This window comes from Palaemon carinicauda, chromosome 31, assembly GCF_036898095.1.
Source record: "Palaemon carinicauda isolate YSFRI2023 chromosome 31, ASM3689809v2, whole genome shotgun sequence".
In the NCBI taxonomy this organism is placed as follows: Eukaryota; Metazoa; Arthropoda; class Malacostraca; order Decapoda; family Palaemonidae; genus Palaemon; species Palaemon carinicauda.
Genome location: NC_090755.1, coordinates 49,856,646 through 49,869,145, shown reverse-complemented (window position 1 = coordinate 49,869,145; position 12,500 = coordinate 49,856,646).

The window sequence follows — 12,500 nt, the reverse complement described above, 5'->3', positions numbered from 1 at the left end:
TAGTGAAAAATACTTGGAACATTGAATGATGCATTAAACCATTTCATGTTTTCCAGAAGAAAAAAAATAGCCAAAGATGAAGCAGGCATATGATTTACTTAAACATTTGAATAATTGATAAGTGATTATGAAAAATTAAATAATGACGAAGAGAAAAAAATGGAATTGGAGAAGGTGATGTTAATGGTAAGATCTGATCTTAAGCTGATAAGAGGTAAACTAGGCTATATATATATATATATATATATATATATATATATATATATATATATATATATATATATATATATATATATATATATATAGGTATGGATACATATATATATATATATATATATACATATATATATATATATATATATATATATATATATATATATATATATATATATACATATATATATATATATATATATATATATATATATATATATATACTGTATATATATATATATATATATATATATATATATATATATACATATATGTATATGCATATATATATATACATATATATGTATATATATATATATATATATATATATATATATATATATATATATATATATATATATATATATATATGTATATGTATATATACATACCTATATATATATATATATATATATATATATATATATATATATATATATATATATATATATATATAGGTATGTATATATACATATACATATATATATACATATATACATATATATATATATATATATATATATATATATATATATATATATATAAACATATATATATATATATATATATATATATACATATATATATATGTATATATACATATATATGTATATATATATATATATGTATATATATATATATATGTATATATACATATATATATATATGTATATATATATATATATATATATATATATATATATATATATATATATATATATATATATATACATATATATATATATATATATATATATATATATATATATATATATATATATATATATGTATATATACATATATGTGCATATGCATATATATATATATATATATATATATATATATATATATATATATATATATATATATATATATATATATACATACATATGTTACTATTAGCGAATTACAAAAAATTCCCGAGCTCAAAACTCACCTTCCTATATTACATAATATGATACACCTTCAGAGCTCTGAGAGTAATATGCAACTCCCAGACAATCATTTATATAAACACTAAATATGTGAAAGGTTTCTTTACTTTACACTCAAAACAAAACTGGGTGATCACTTCACTTTTAATGGGAACTATTCTTAAATCAACCTCTTACTTTGGTTCTTAGTCAGGGGATACCCGCAAAGCTCTGCAAAAAATACTGGTGATCGAAATGACATATGACATAAAAAGTTAACAATTCAAAATTAACACCAAAATTAAATCACTCGAAATAGTAAATTTGAACTTAACCTTAGACCAAGACAAAAAAAAAAAAAAAAGAAATGGTACACTATAAAAAATTATACAATCACTTGTTTCACTGGAAATTAATTCATGAAAATATCTAATTTGGACAGTTATCAAATAAATGGCACAGAAAATATATCAGAATTACAGTTATATATACTTAACTAATACTCTAACTTCCTTTGGCTCACAGAGATTACGAACAGTTAAGCAAAAAAAAAAATACACTTTACCACATAGAGCCGAAAAAATCATACAATTAACAATTTTTATGCTGCCTAATTTTTTGTATGCTTCGAAAGTAATCTCGAAACTTGAAAATAACACCATAGCTTCCCAAAAGCCCTTACACTATTAAGTTCCATGAACATTTCTTTCATTGACCCAAATCTATAAAAGGCTTCATGAATTATATCATAACTATAACCAATTGGAATGTTTTCTAAATAGAGAATTTTAACTTTTTTCATTGGACCTGTTATTGTACAAGAACCAGCGAGTAAAGTATAACTGTTATCCTTATTTTAAATAAAATTTTCTACCAGTACCGATAAACTGTCTGTAATAACACTGGACGAAGAAGTATTGTTGGGGGAATTCTTTATGTTGCCGAGGTCGTCAACATGATTTTTCTTATCTACACAAGCAGAGGTCGTCCACGGTGTCTGGGGTTTGCCACCTGATCAGGGGTACGGGGTATATAACGTTTACTCGTTAATTTGTTTGGGGGGACGGAAGGGAGAGTATGAAATAATAATAAAAAAAAAAAAATGGAAAAAAATAAGTATAATGGAAAGAAAATAATAAGACTGCCTCAAATCCCAAAGAAGACCACATTAACCTTTCATGGAAGGGATTTCTCCACCAATGACACCTGCAAGAGCTGCTTCCCAAATGTCCACTCCCTACCCTATCATAGAGTGATGGTACCACAATGATTAGAGTGGCTCAAGTATATGCCAAACCCGCTTGGTAGGACTGGGAGCATTACAAGAATACAATCATCCCCACTTTGCTCAGAGTGGCAGGCAAACCGGACAGAATGCTGAGAGTCCTATTTCTATGAAACCGGCCAACCCTTGGAATCCGAAGGGCAAGTTTCTCGTTCGAGAATAGTCCCGCGTACCAATATGGGAATACTGACACTCCTAGGTGTCCAAACATTATCGGGTAGTTGGCAAGACCACCACAGGTCTCACAGTTGGTTTTGAAAAAAAAAAAAAATAAATAAAATAAAATAAAATAAATAAATAAATAAATAAATCCAATTCCGTATATAATGTCCCCTAAAAGAAATTGGACAGTAAAATGGATAAGGGTTTTGACAGCAAGATTAGAGACGGGTGATAAATATGAAGGAGAACGAAGCAATATTAGGTAATAGAAATAGAATGAGAGAAATTTAGAGTCAAATTGAGGAGAAAGAAAATTCTCTAGTTCGAGAGCCCTCTTGCCGTCACCAAGCTTTCGGACGGGAATATGCCGTGCTTGAGCTCAGTGATTTCATCCAAGCATAATCTTATTAAGAGAGTATTCACACTCGAAGTCAAATATCTCAGTACTATGTGGGAATGGGAAGCCATGTTTGTCCTTACACTGAGATTATGTAACAATGCAAAGTGGATTGAAGATCCCCTTATCCATCAATTCTCCCAAAACATAAGGTCTTTAACCACAGAAATATATATTAAACAGATATGAACTACTATTCCCCATAAGATCAGATAGGTTATTACAATCTACAAACTTGAGAGTGAACCTCTTTCAACCATTTGTGTTTCCTCCAAATTCGGTCATAAAGAAAGCAAAAATATGATCTCATCTTTTTTTTTTCTTTTTTTCTTCTTTTTTTTTTTTTTGTCAAAGAAAAATATACCTATACTCTAAGTTACTATATACAGCATTTGCAGTCACCATAAAAAATATACATTGGAACATAGTCAGAGGAAAGGACCTCACTGTACTATACAGTATCTTGTACGATTAAGGGAAGATTTATTATATTTTTTTTTCATACATTGTTTGTAATAACGGAAACAAAGTAACCATAGATACCAAAATCCTGGATTCAAATGATTACCTAATTCGATTTATGGTTTCGAACTGATTACAGCCACAAATATAAAGTATCATAGTCTAACGTTTAGTAATATATCGTAAGATGAGGTGGGACCCGAACAAGACAAAGTCTTATTCTCTAACTGATATCAAATAGATAATTGTCCAATAGGTAATTTAAGATGAGATATAACAGCTGAAGACCAGACAGTAGAACGATACTCGAAACAAGGTTAAATGAAAGAATTAAAACACTTCAGAACAGATTGATCACCAAAAATCTTAAAAGGCTATCTCAACAAGCTATTTCTTTATTCAATTAAAGAAGAAACAGACCGAATGCGTTTCTCAAAAAAAAAAAAAAAAAAAAAAAATTATATTAAGAATTACACCAAGAATTTTAACAACCCGTGTAAGAGTTAAAAACATGATCAATGGTGATATCTGAATGGCGAGGAGCCACTGTCCTCGACCTACTTACAATCATACTTTGAGTTTCTAGGGTTCAACTTCAAGGCCCATAATTACAATGTGTTTTGGATGCTGCATTTTTTAAAATTAATTTATAATATGAAAATGCGATATGAAAAAATTATACGTGGCATGAAAGCTCCATAATTCTTTAATTGTTCAATAAGTTACCCGTTTCTAAAAGTAATATTTGTTTCAAACAAAGCGGAGGTTTTAATTTGAGAGGTAACTTGCAAGGTGGTCTTTTTTATTATATAAAATGTACAGTTGACAGGATGAAAGCAGATGAGAAAGGAAGAAAGTTTTTTTTTCGCAGAAATAAAGGCAAGTTTTTTTCGGAAAAATTTCTATGAAGAAATAAAATTCATCTTGAAATAGAGTTTGAATTTTACGAGAACCTTTAAAGTTTGATAAAACTATAACAAAAATATTCAATATCTTCCGTTCAATAGTTATTACGAGGAGAATGTAGTAAAGGAGATGTGGAATTTCAAAATCCACCTTCCCCCTCTCTCTCTCTCTCTCTCTCTCTCTCTCTCTCTCTCTCTCTCTCTCTCTCTCTCTCTCTCTCTCTCTCTCTCTAGTGATATAAATTCACTATATCAGCTATAGATAAGATTGTGTTTTTGATATGAATTAAGTTGCAATAAGTGGAGAGATTAACTACGATTGGGCGTGTCGAGAATTGCTGTGGGTTGATAGTTGAACGAAAGAATAAAGGCGCTCCAATAATTACAGATATAACTCAGAGGTAGTCAGCTGAAGAGGTTTTCCGAGCAAGTATAGTTATGTATTGAAAGTGACTGTAGAGACTATTGCTAAAATGTCTTGTGAATCTATCTGGATGTTGTTAGTATATAATGCATATTCACCTTGTAATATTTAATTGTAATGTAATTAATAATCTATAAAATAAAGGCATACTGTTTAATTAAATAATCTCCACAAAAACTATTATTATTAATAATATTACATTAAGAACTGAATGACTCACCGAGCACTGCTTCACACAGTGAAGTCGGTAAAGTTGGCGAAGTTTCAACCTTAGTTTGAATATATTTAAGGAAGATTTGCGAATTACACATGAACAGTTATCTTTCATATGTGAAAGTAGCTGCATCATATCCGTAGGTATTACATTCATACTCCCAACATCAATTTTACAGTGAATAAAATAAACAGATAGTTTAAGAACAGAGGTGGTGGGCGGGGTCAGCTAAACACAGGAACTCTCCCGGCAGTAAGGGAGTAACAGGGTATATCTCCACCACAGCGCGAAGTGCACCGGGGACTCTTATGTTCAACAGCATTGATGGTGAAATAGGTGTAATCAGTATTAACAACATGGAAGCATTTAAAACAATGACCCTAATTATATTGCATGTTGCGTTCATAAACAAAAAGAGATTGTAAAAAATATCGGTAAAGAAATCTCTTGACAATACCAAGGGATGAATTTTCTATATCCCTAATAATTCATTTTATCTTAAATAAACTATTAAATTTACTTGAAAAGAGAAATGAGCAGAATGAGAAAAATTAAGATATGCATGAGATGAATTTAAAATTTGTGTTAATGTTAAATAAAAAAAAAATCTACATTTAATTAGATAGGCACCTATAAATTGCTATCCTCGGATGATAAAATGAAAAGATGTAGTAGAATTTAATTCTTTGAAAGAAAATTTGATACTAACATGAATATCAGTATAGTTTTGTATAAAACTTGGTATATGTCTTTCAAAAGAAACATGTAAAATGTATAGACTTAATGGTATTCAACTAAACTTATCCTTAATGAAATAAGCAATTATGTCGTTTATTGACGAAAATAACACATTTAATCATGTCTCCTGTAAAAGAAAATTATTGTAAACAAATATATCATAATGGAAGAGAAGGCTGCACTTTGATTTTGGGATTTGGACACTTAAATCCTGATAGTAAATATATGTACAAGAATTAACAGGAAAACTGGATGTCAATTTACATCTAACAGTAACACATGTTTTCAATATGACTTTATCAAAGGATCTAATCAGAATGATTAAAATCGACTTTAGCGTTGTCTTTGACTTGTTAAGCCATGGTCCTCTATATGGAGATTATCACTTAATTCAGTTTTCCATATTTTGCGGGTAGCTAAGCAACAATTCTTTGCTATAAACCTGAAGTTCAGTCCTTGACAAGATATTTGAGAATAAACTTCATTTTCTTTGCCTTTGGATGGGCAGATCATTTTTGAAAAACTGAAAATTTAATATGAATTAACAGAAGAATAAACTTTATATTATCTTTAAATAAAATAGATTATGGTATCTTCGTGAAATAATAACATTATCCGTTAAATCCACCAAAGGTATTATAACCAGCAAAACCTGCAAAGGACGGCTGTATTCACCTTAGCCAAAACCGTATCCGAAGGGTCATTAGCCATAGTTGCCGAAGCCACGAGGAATGCTTCAAAAGGGTTCCAGTTAATTCCTTCAGGACAAAAAGGCCATCGCCCAAAAGCCAACGCCTATTTGCCAAGGAAAATAATAAAATAGTGCCATGTGGAACCCAGTTGAAAGTTTGGTGAGCTAATCTCTCTTGGGGAGTACGAAGAGCATGCCCAAACCATCTACATCTACCCCTCAGCATGATATCATCCACATAAGGCACTAGGGTAACCTCTCTTATGGTGTCATTTCTTATCCTGTTTTGTAATTCAACTCCTAGATTGTTACCTGTCGACATTTTCAGGGGCGATGGAAAAAAAAAATTGGCCATAGAGGGAAGAACTGGGCAAAACCATATCGCAACTTCCCCGCTAAGATTTAGCAACCGTATAGCAGGTGATGAATCGTGCCATTAACCGTCCCGCCCCAACAGAGTCTTCTTCTACTACGACTAATATTCTTCATTGTATGCGTCAACACTTGGCCTGGGGAGGGACATCGGGATTCCTTCCGGGTTTCCAAACGAGTAGCACAAGCAAATAAACTACGCTCAGATGTTGAAGGTGATTGTGGATGTTCAAGTTTAGCCTTTGAGACATCAACAATCAAGAAGCGGACATTTTTAAAAGAAAAATACCAAACAATGCAGCTAAAGATTAATTCTCATGAATACTCATATTTCACAGAAAATTATTAGATTTTTTTTTTTTTTTTTTTTTTTTTTTTTTTTTTTTTTTTAATGATCTACCCACGAAAAAGGGTGGGGCCTTACAGTTGAAAAATGTGTATTCTCTTTCTCCATGAATATTTTGCAATTCAAAAATTTAAAGGTGTATGGAAAACAACAAACGATTCCCCCACAAAAAAATTAATATATAGTCAGACGGACGTGGAACTAAGTATGATCAGAAAATTCCTTTGTAACTGTGGGTCAGATGAGGAAGAGAAGGTATAAACAAACCACAAAGACGTAAATCGGAAGAACAGCAAATATCCTGGGGGTGGGAGTTGGGGGATGGAGGCTGTGGTCAGTAGACGATCGAAAAATCCGGGTGCTCTCTTTAAAGTTCAACCCTTTATTGTTTCCATGCTAATCAGACACCAACTCTTGATGTAAGGACGATTGCTTGAAATTCGAGAATCATTTCACAACAGAGATCTTTTTAGGTAATTCTTTGCAGAGGACCTGCCTTCCTTTAAATGTATGGTCTCAATAGACGGGGTTATACATTTTACACAATCAACGATGGAAGCATCAGTCTGCCTATTCATCATGATTATAGCAAGGCTAGTATCAAATACTGTGTAATATAAAGATAAAAATTAACTACATGCATTTCCGAAACTGTAATGTGTAGTAGCAAATTCTTTTCTCCTACAGAAAATATGGAATTCTTTACAACATATAAACACTTAAATTCACACACACTTGCACACATATATACGCACACACACACACACGCATATATATATATATATATATATATATATATATATATATATATATATATATATATATATATATATATATATATATATATATATATATATATATATATATATATATATATATATATATATATATATATATATATATATATATATATATATATATATACTGTATATATACAGTATACACATATATACATATATATATATATATATATATATATATATACATACATATATATATATATATATATATATATATATATATATATATATATATATATATATATATGTGTGTGTGTGTGTGTGTGTGTGTGTGTTTATATACTGTATATATGCTTGTGTGTGCGTATTTTTGTGTAAATGCAAAACTTACTTTAACAGTTCTAAAGAAATATGAGTAGGAAGTATGAATCATTACGATTATTAGCAAAACGGAAGAAGGACCGTTATCAAAACTGTAATGATCGAAGACGATGGCGCCCTGGGTATGGGTGGCGAGTGGGTGGCGGTGCTGAGAAAGTTTGCCAAATCTTGTAGCGTAGGTAATCACTGGGGTTTGCCCCGTTGACGCCATCGTTACGCAACTTAGGCGTCATTAAAACCCATTTTCTATTATAGAAATCCAGAAGAATATTACGCGTAAAACGCATAGAATTATAGGAGGTAAATGTCTTGCTTATACATTAAAGAGTAAGTCCAACTATTAATTTAGAACGATTTCAAACAATATAAAAAGAAACATCGAAGTCTAGTTTCAGAATAGAGATGGATGGCAACTCGCAACACGGGAACGTGCCTTGTATAATTAGAAATTGTTGACCAGCTAGTTTCCCAGAATCAACAGAAACAACAACAAACCTATTCACAATGAAAACGGTAAGATTAATATGATTTTCAATCTACCAAAGTTTGCACATTTTGCTAAAAATGAGCGTTATTGCTTGAACTATTTTTATTGCAAATTATTCTGATTCATCTTTGTTCTCTATATAGAAATATTATCAGAGCAGTTGGTCAACTTATTATTATTATTATTATTATTATTATTATTATTATTATTATTATTATTTGCTACAACCCTAGTTGAAAAAGCCGGATGCCATAAACCCAAAGACTCTAACAGGAAATAAACGCTCAGTGAGGAACGGAAATAAGGAAATAAATAATCAAGCGAGAAGTGATAAATAACAGATATAAAATATCTTAAGATCTATAACACGAAATTACTTATAACCGATTCCATGGATATCCTTTGCAGTGTTGCCCTTTTGGCGTTGGTGGTCATTTTCACCCTCCTGGAACTGACTGGAGCCCTTCCAGCACCTGAACCCAGCAGACGCCTCTTCTTTGGAGGTAGTCCCTATGGCTTTGGTGGCTATGGCTACAGACCTTTCGGATACGGCTTTGGATACAGTGGATACAGCAGTGGCTTTAGAGGATTTGGTGGCTATAGTAGTTTTGGTGCCTTTTACGGATAATCAACGGTCCTCCTAAACTACTTGATTTTTTAAAGACAAACTACTGTGCTATACTTCTAAAATTTATAAGATATATATTTTATTTTCTGTTAGAAATATGTATATATTATTCATGTCCTGACAGAGAGAATCAAATCAAGATTCACTTACAAATATACTTAATTGTCATGTAATTTATGTAGTTTACGAGGAATTGATGTTTCAATATTTGCAGAATATGAAAAATCCAATAAAGTTTTAGCCCTTATGTAGTTGCACCTGGTTAGCCAAGTCAAAGGCAGTGGTAAACATTTATTTAAATAAGTCCATGTTTTGGTCAAATGTAAAAGTCATCTTGTACATAAACAGCTTAATTGTAGTTGACACCTAATTCACCACCCCCTTCCCGAAGTATATTGGCAGCCAAGAAGTATTTATCATGAATTAAAGTACTTGCAAAAGGACTCTAAGATCAATAGCCCAACAACCTTAATCCCGTTTTAATCCCATCTACTCAAGAACAAGATTATATTATGAACAAAGTGGTAAGACTCAAAGACATAGTTTTCTTTCATGAAAAGAGCTTTATTTTTTAGAGATATCCACTATGAAGTATCATGAGTCCAAAAGAGACTGGCAGCATTTGACTCCACCCAATTTCCATATCCAGCTGTTGAGTCACCACAAATGACAAAAGCTATCTTGAGTGAGATAGATTTTGAAAGTTCGTCTTTTGAAGCAAACAATCAAAACTAAGACTTTTACTGTATGTGGATTATAATATAAAGCTACTACAATCTTAAGTCGTTTGGTAAAGCACTGGTTTAAATAAGCAGGTATGTATCCTTTAAAGGAAATTTCGGTTTTAAATAAAGGTAAACTTCCTTAACAATAGAATTATTAATCCTGCCTTACAAATGTATTATAGAAACATAGGAATGAAACTAAATATGGAGAAATATATTTCAAAACTCAATAGATCATTTGTGTAATTTGCGTTTCTTGTAATAAGAGTTATATATCTTTTATTGAAAACTGTATTTACTATGACAGTTTCTCGTGAAATGAGAACGAAGAAAAAAGTATAGATAATTTAGTGATACCCTAAATTAAAAGCATTGTATCATTTTTCTTGAGAAAGCATTTCCTCAACGATGCAGACATACACCAAAGCAATTGTTATTATATAAAGTCTATGAAGATGAAGGGTGGTCGTTTTGAATCTGTCTCCCCGAAAACTGTTTGCTGTGTGATTCGGTAATTTCATGAACTTTTGGGTTCAATTGTATTGATATTGAATCAGGTCTTTTCATAGTGTTATATACCTTCGAACCACTTAGAATAAAGGCAGAAACCCACTGGATATTTATGAGGAAGGAGGTGAAACTGGTAAATGCAAATAATACTGTCTTTTGCTATTTGATCACTATTGATACCATAAAGTTACTTAATTAAAATTGAAACTCAAAGCCAAAGACACACAAATATTAAAATTCTGTCATGTTCATCTCTGCTATCTCCAAGCAAAAAGTCTTCAAATTGACCACCATGCGTAAGGTAAAGTTTGTACTCGTCCGGTATTACTAATTCACTTAAACTGAGAGGGTTTGCAGGCGCAGAATATATCTGATTTCGCTTTCGTCGTACAATTTTTTCATGGCATCTGAAGTGGGCAATGCTGCCAGAGCAGCTTGAGAGCTATTTTCAATGCAAACATTAACAACTGATGACGGCACTTCAAAAGTTTCCTCTGCTTTACGTTTTACGCTTATTTTAATTTCAGCAACTTCCACATTTATGCCGACGCACCGTGTGAATGTCCATTTACTTCTTTCACTACTTCCTGGTTATTAGTATGAATACGCCCTTTACACTAATTTTTTGATTCACACCTCCAAAACTTGAGAGAAGGATCCTTTTTGCTACATTTGTCAAACACATACATATATCCGTTGTGTGAAAATTTTGGCTTGCCTCTATTATTTAAGATTTTTTCGGCCATTTAAGGTATGGGCTGTACAAGAAACTAAAGAAAAGCGTTTTCCAATATAAAAAGACTTGAATATCGTAACAAATAGTTTACTATTACAATTCTCAAATCAGACACGCCTTTGGTGTAATGAGATGATCACTAAACGAGACATTGGTGAAATTTTATGATACCTAAACAAGACTTGAATATCGTAATAACTGGTTTAATATTACATTTCTCAAATCAGACGAGCCTTTGGTGTAATGAGGGGATCACTAAACAAGACCCAAATTTGCGGAGGGTCCTTAAGTTTGTTTCTTGGCGCCAAAACAGCTCATCGCCAAAACAATGATTGCTAAACTGTCTATCGCCAAAATGGCGGCGCCAAAGAGTCGGCGCCAAATCGTCCTGTTCCGTGTATATATGTTACAGTCAATCTCTAAATCCAGACAATTTGTAAAGTGACTGATTATTTCAGGTTATTTGTGAACTGCCTAGTTCACCCAGTCATTTTATAAATCAGTTGAAAATTGCAGACAATTTACAAAGCGACTAAAATTTTGATAGATTTTCCTGGCATAATGACTGAAATGATCCTGTTATGGATCACAACTCTCCGACCCCGCCCGGCCGAGGAACGTGTGTGTGTTCTAAAATGCGACATTTTTTATATTAAATAATTTTTTATTTTTATAATTTAAACTAGAGTGGCACCGTAATGAACAGACAGAAAAACAAACCTGATTCTTGAGTAAAACTTTATTTTCTAAAACCCGAGGAACGAGATAATTACAAAATTAAAACTTAATTCTAAAATGTGACATTTTTATTATATCATTTAGTATTCTTACAATTTAAACCAGAGTGACACCGACTATTGCACTTGTGACCTTCTTTGTAACATTTACAGCGATTTGTTTGACACTGTTTCTTGCTTGCAGTACAGTTGCACTTAGCATAACCTTGACCACCAAACCTAGATGATTGCTGTACTGCCTGACGAAGTCCTATTTCCTTGTCTGCACTTACTTCATCAATACTAAACAGTTGATGGCTGCAGATATCAAATTGGCACCTACTATAGCGCCCCTTGAGTATCTCATCTCTCACGCCTATTTGATACATGTCATTTTCATTATGATCTAGGATAACACCGATAACATTTCGTGGATCACCTTTCCCTCGATCAA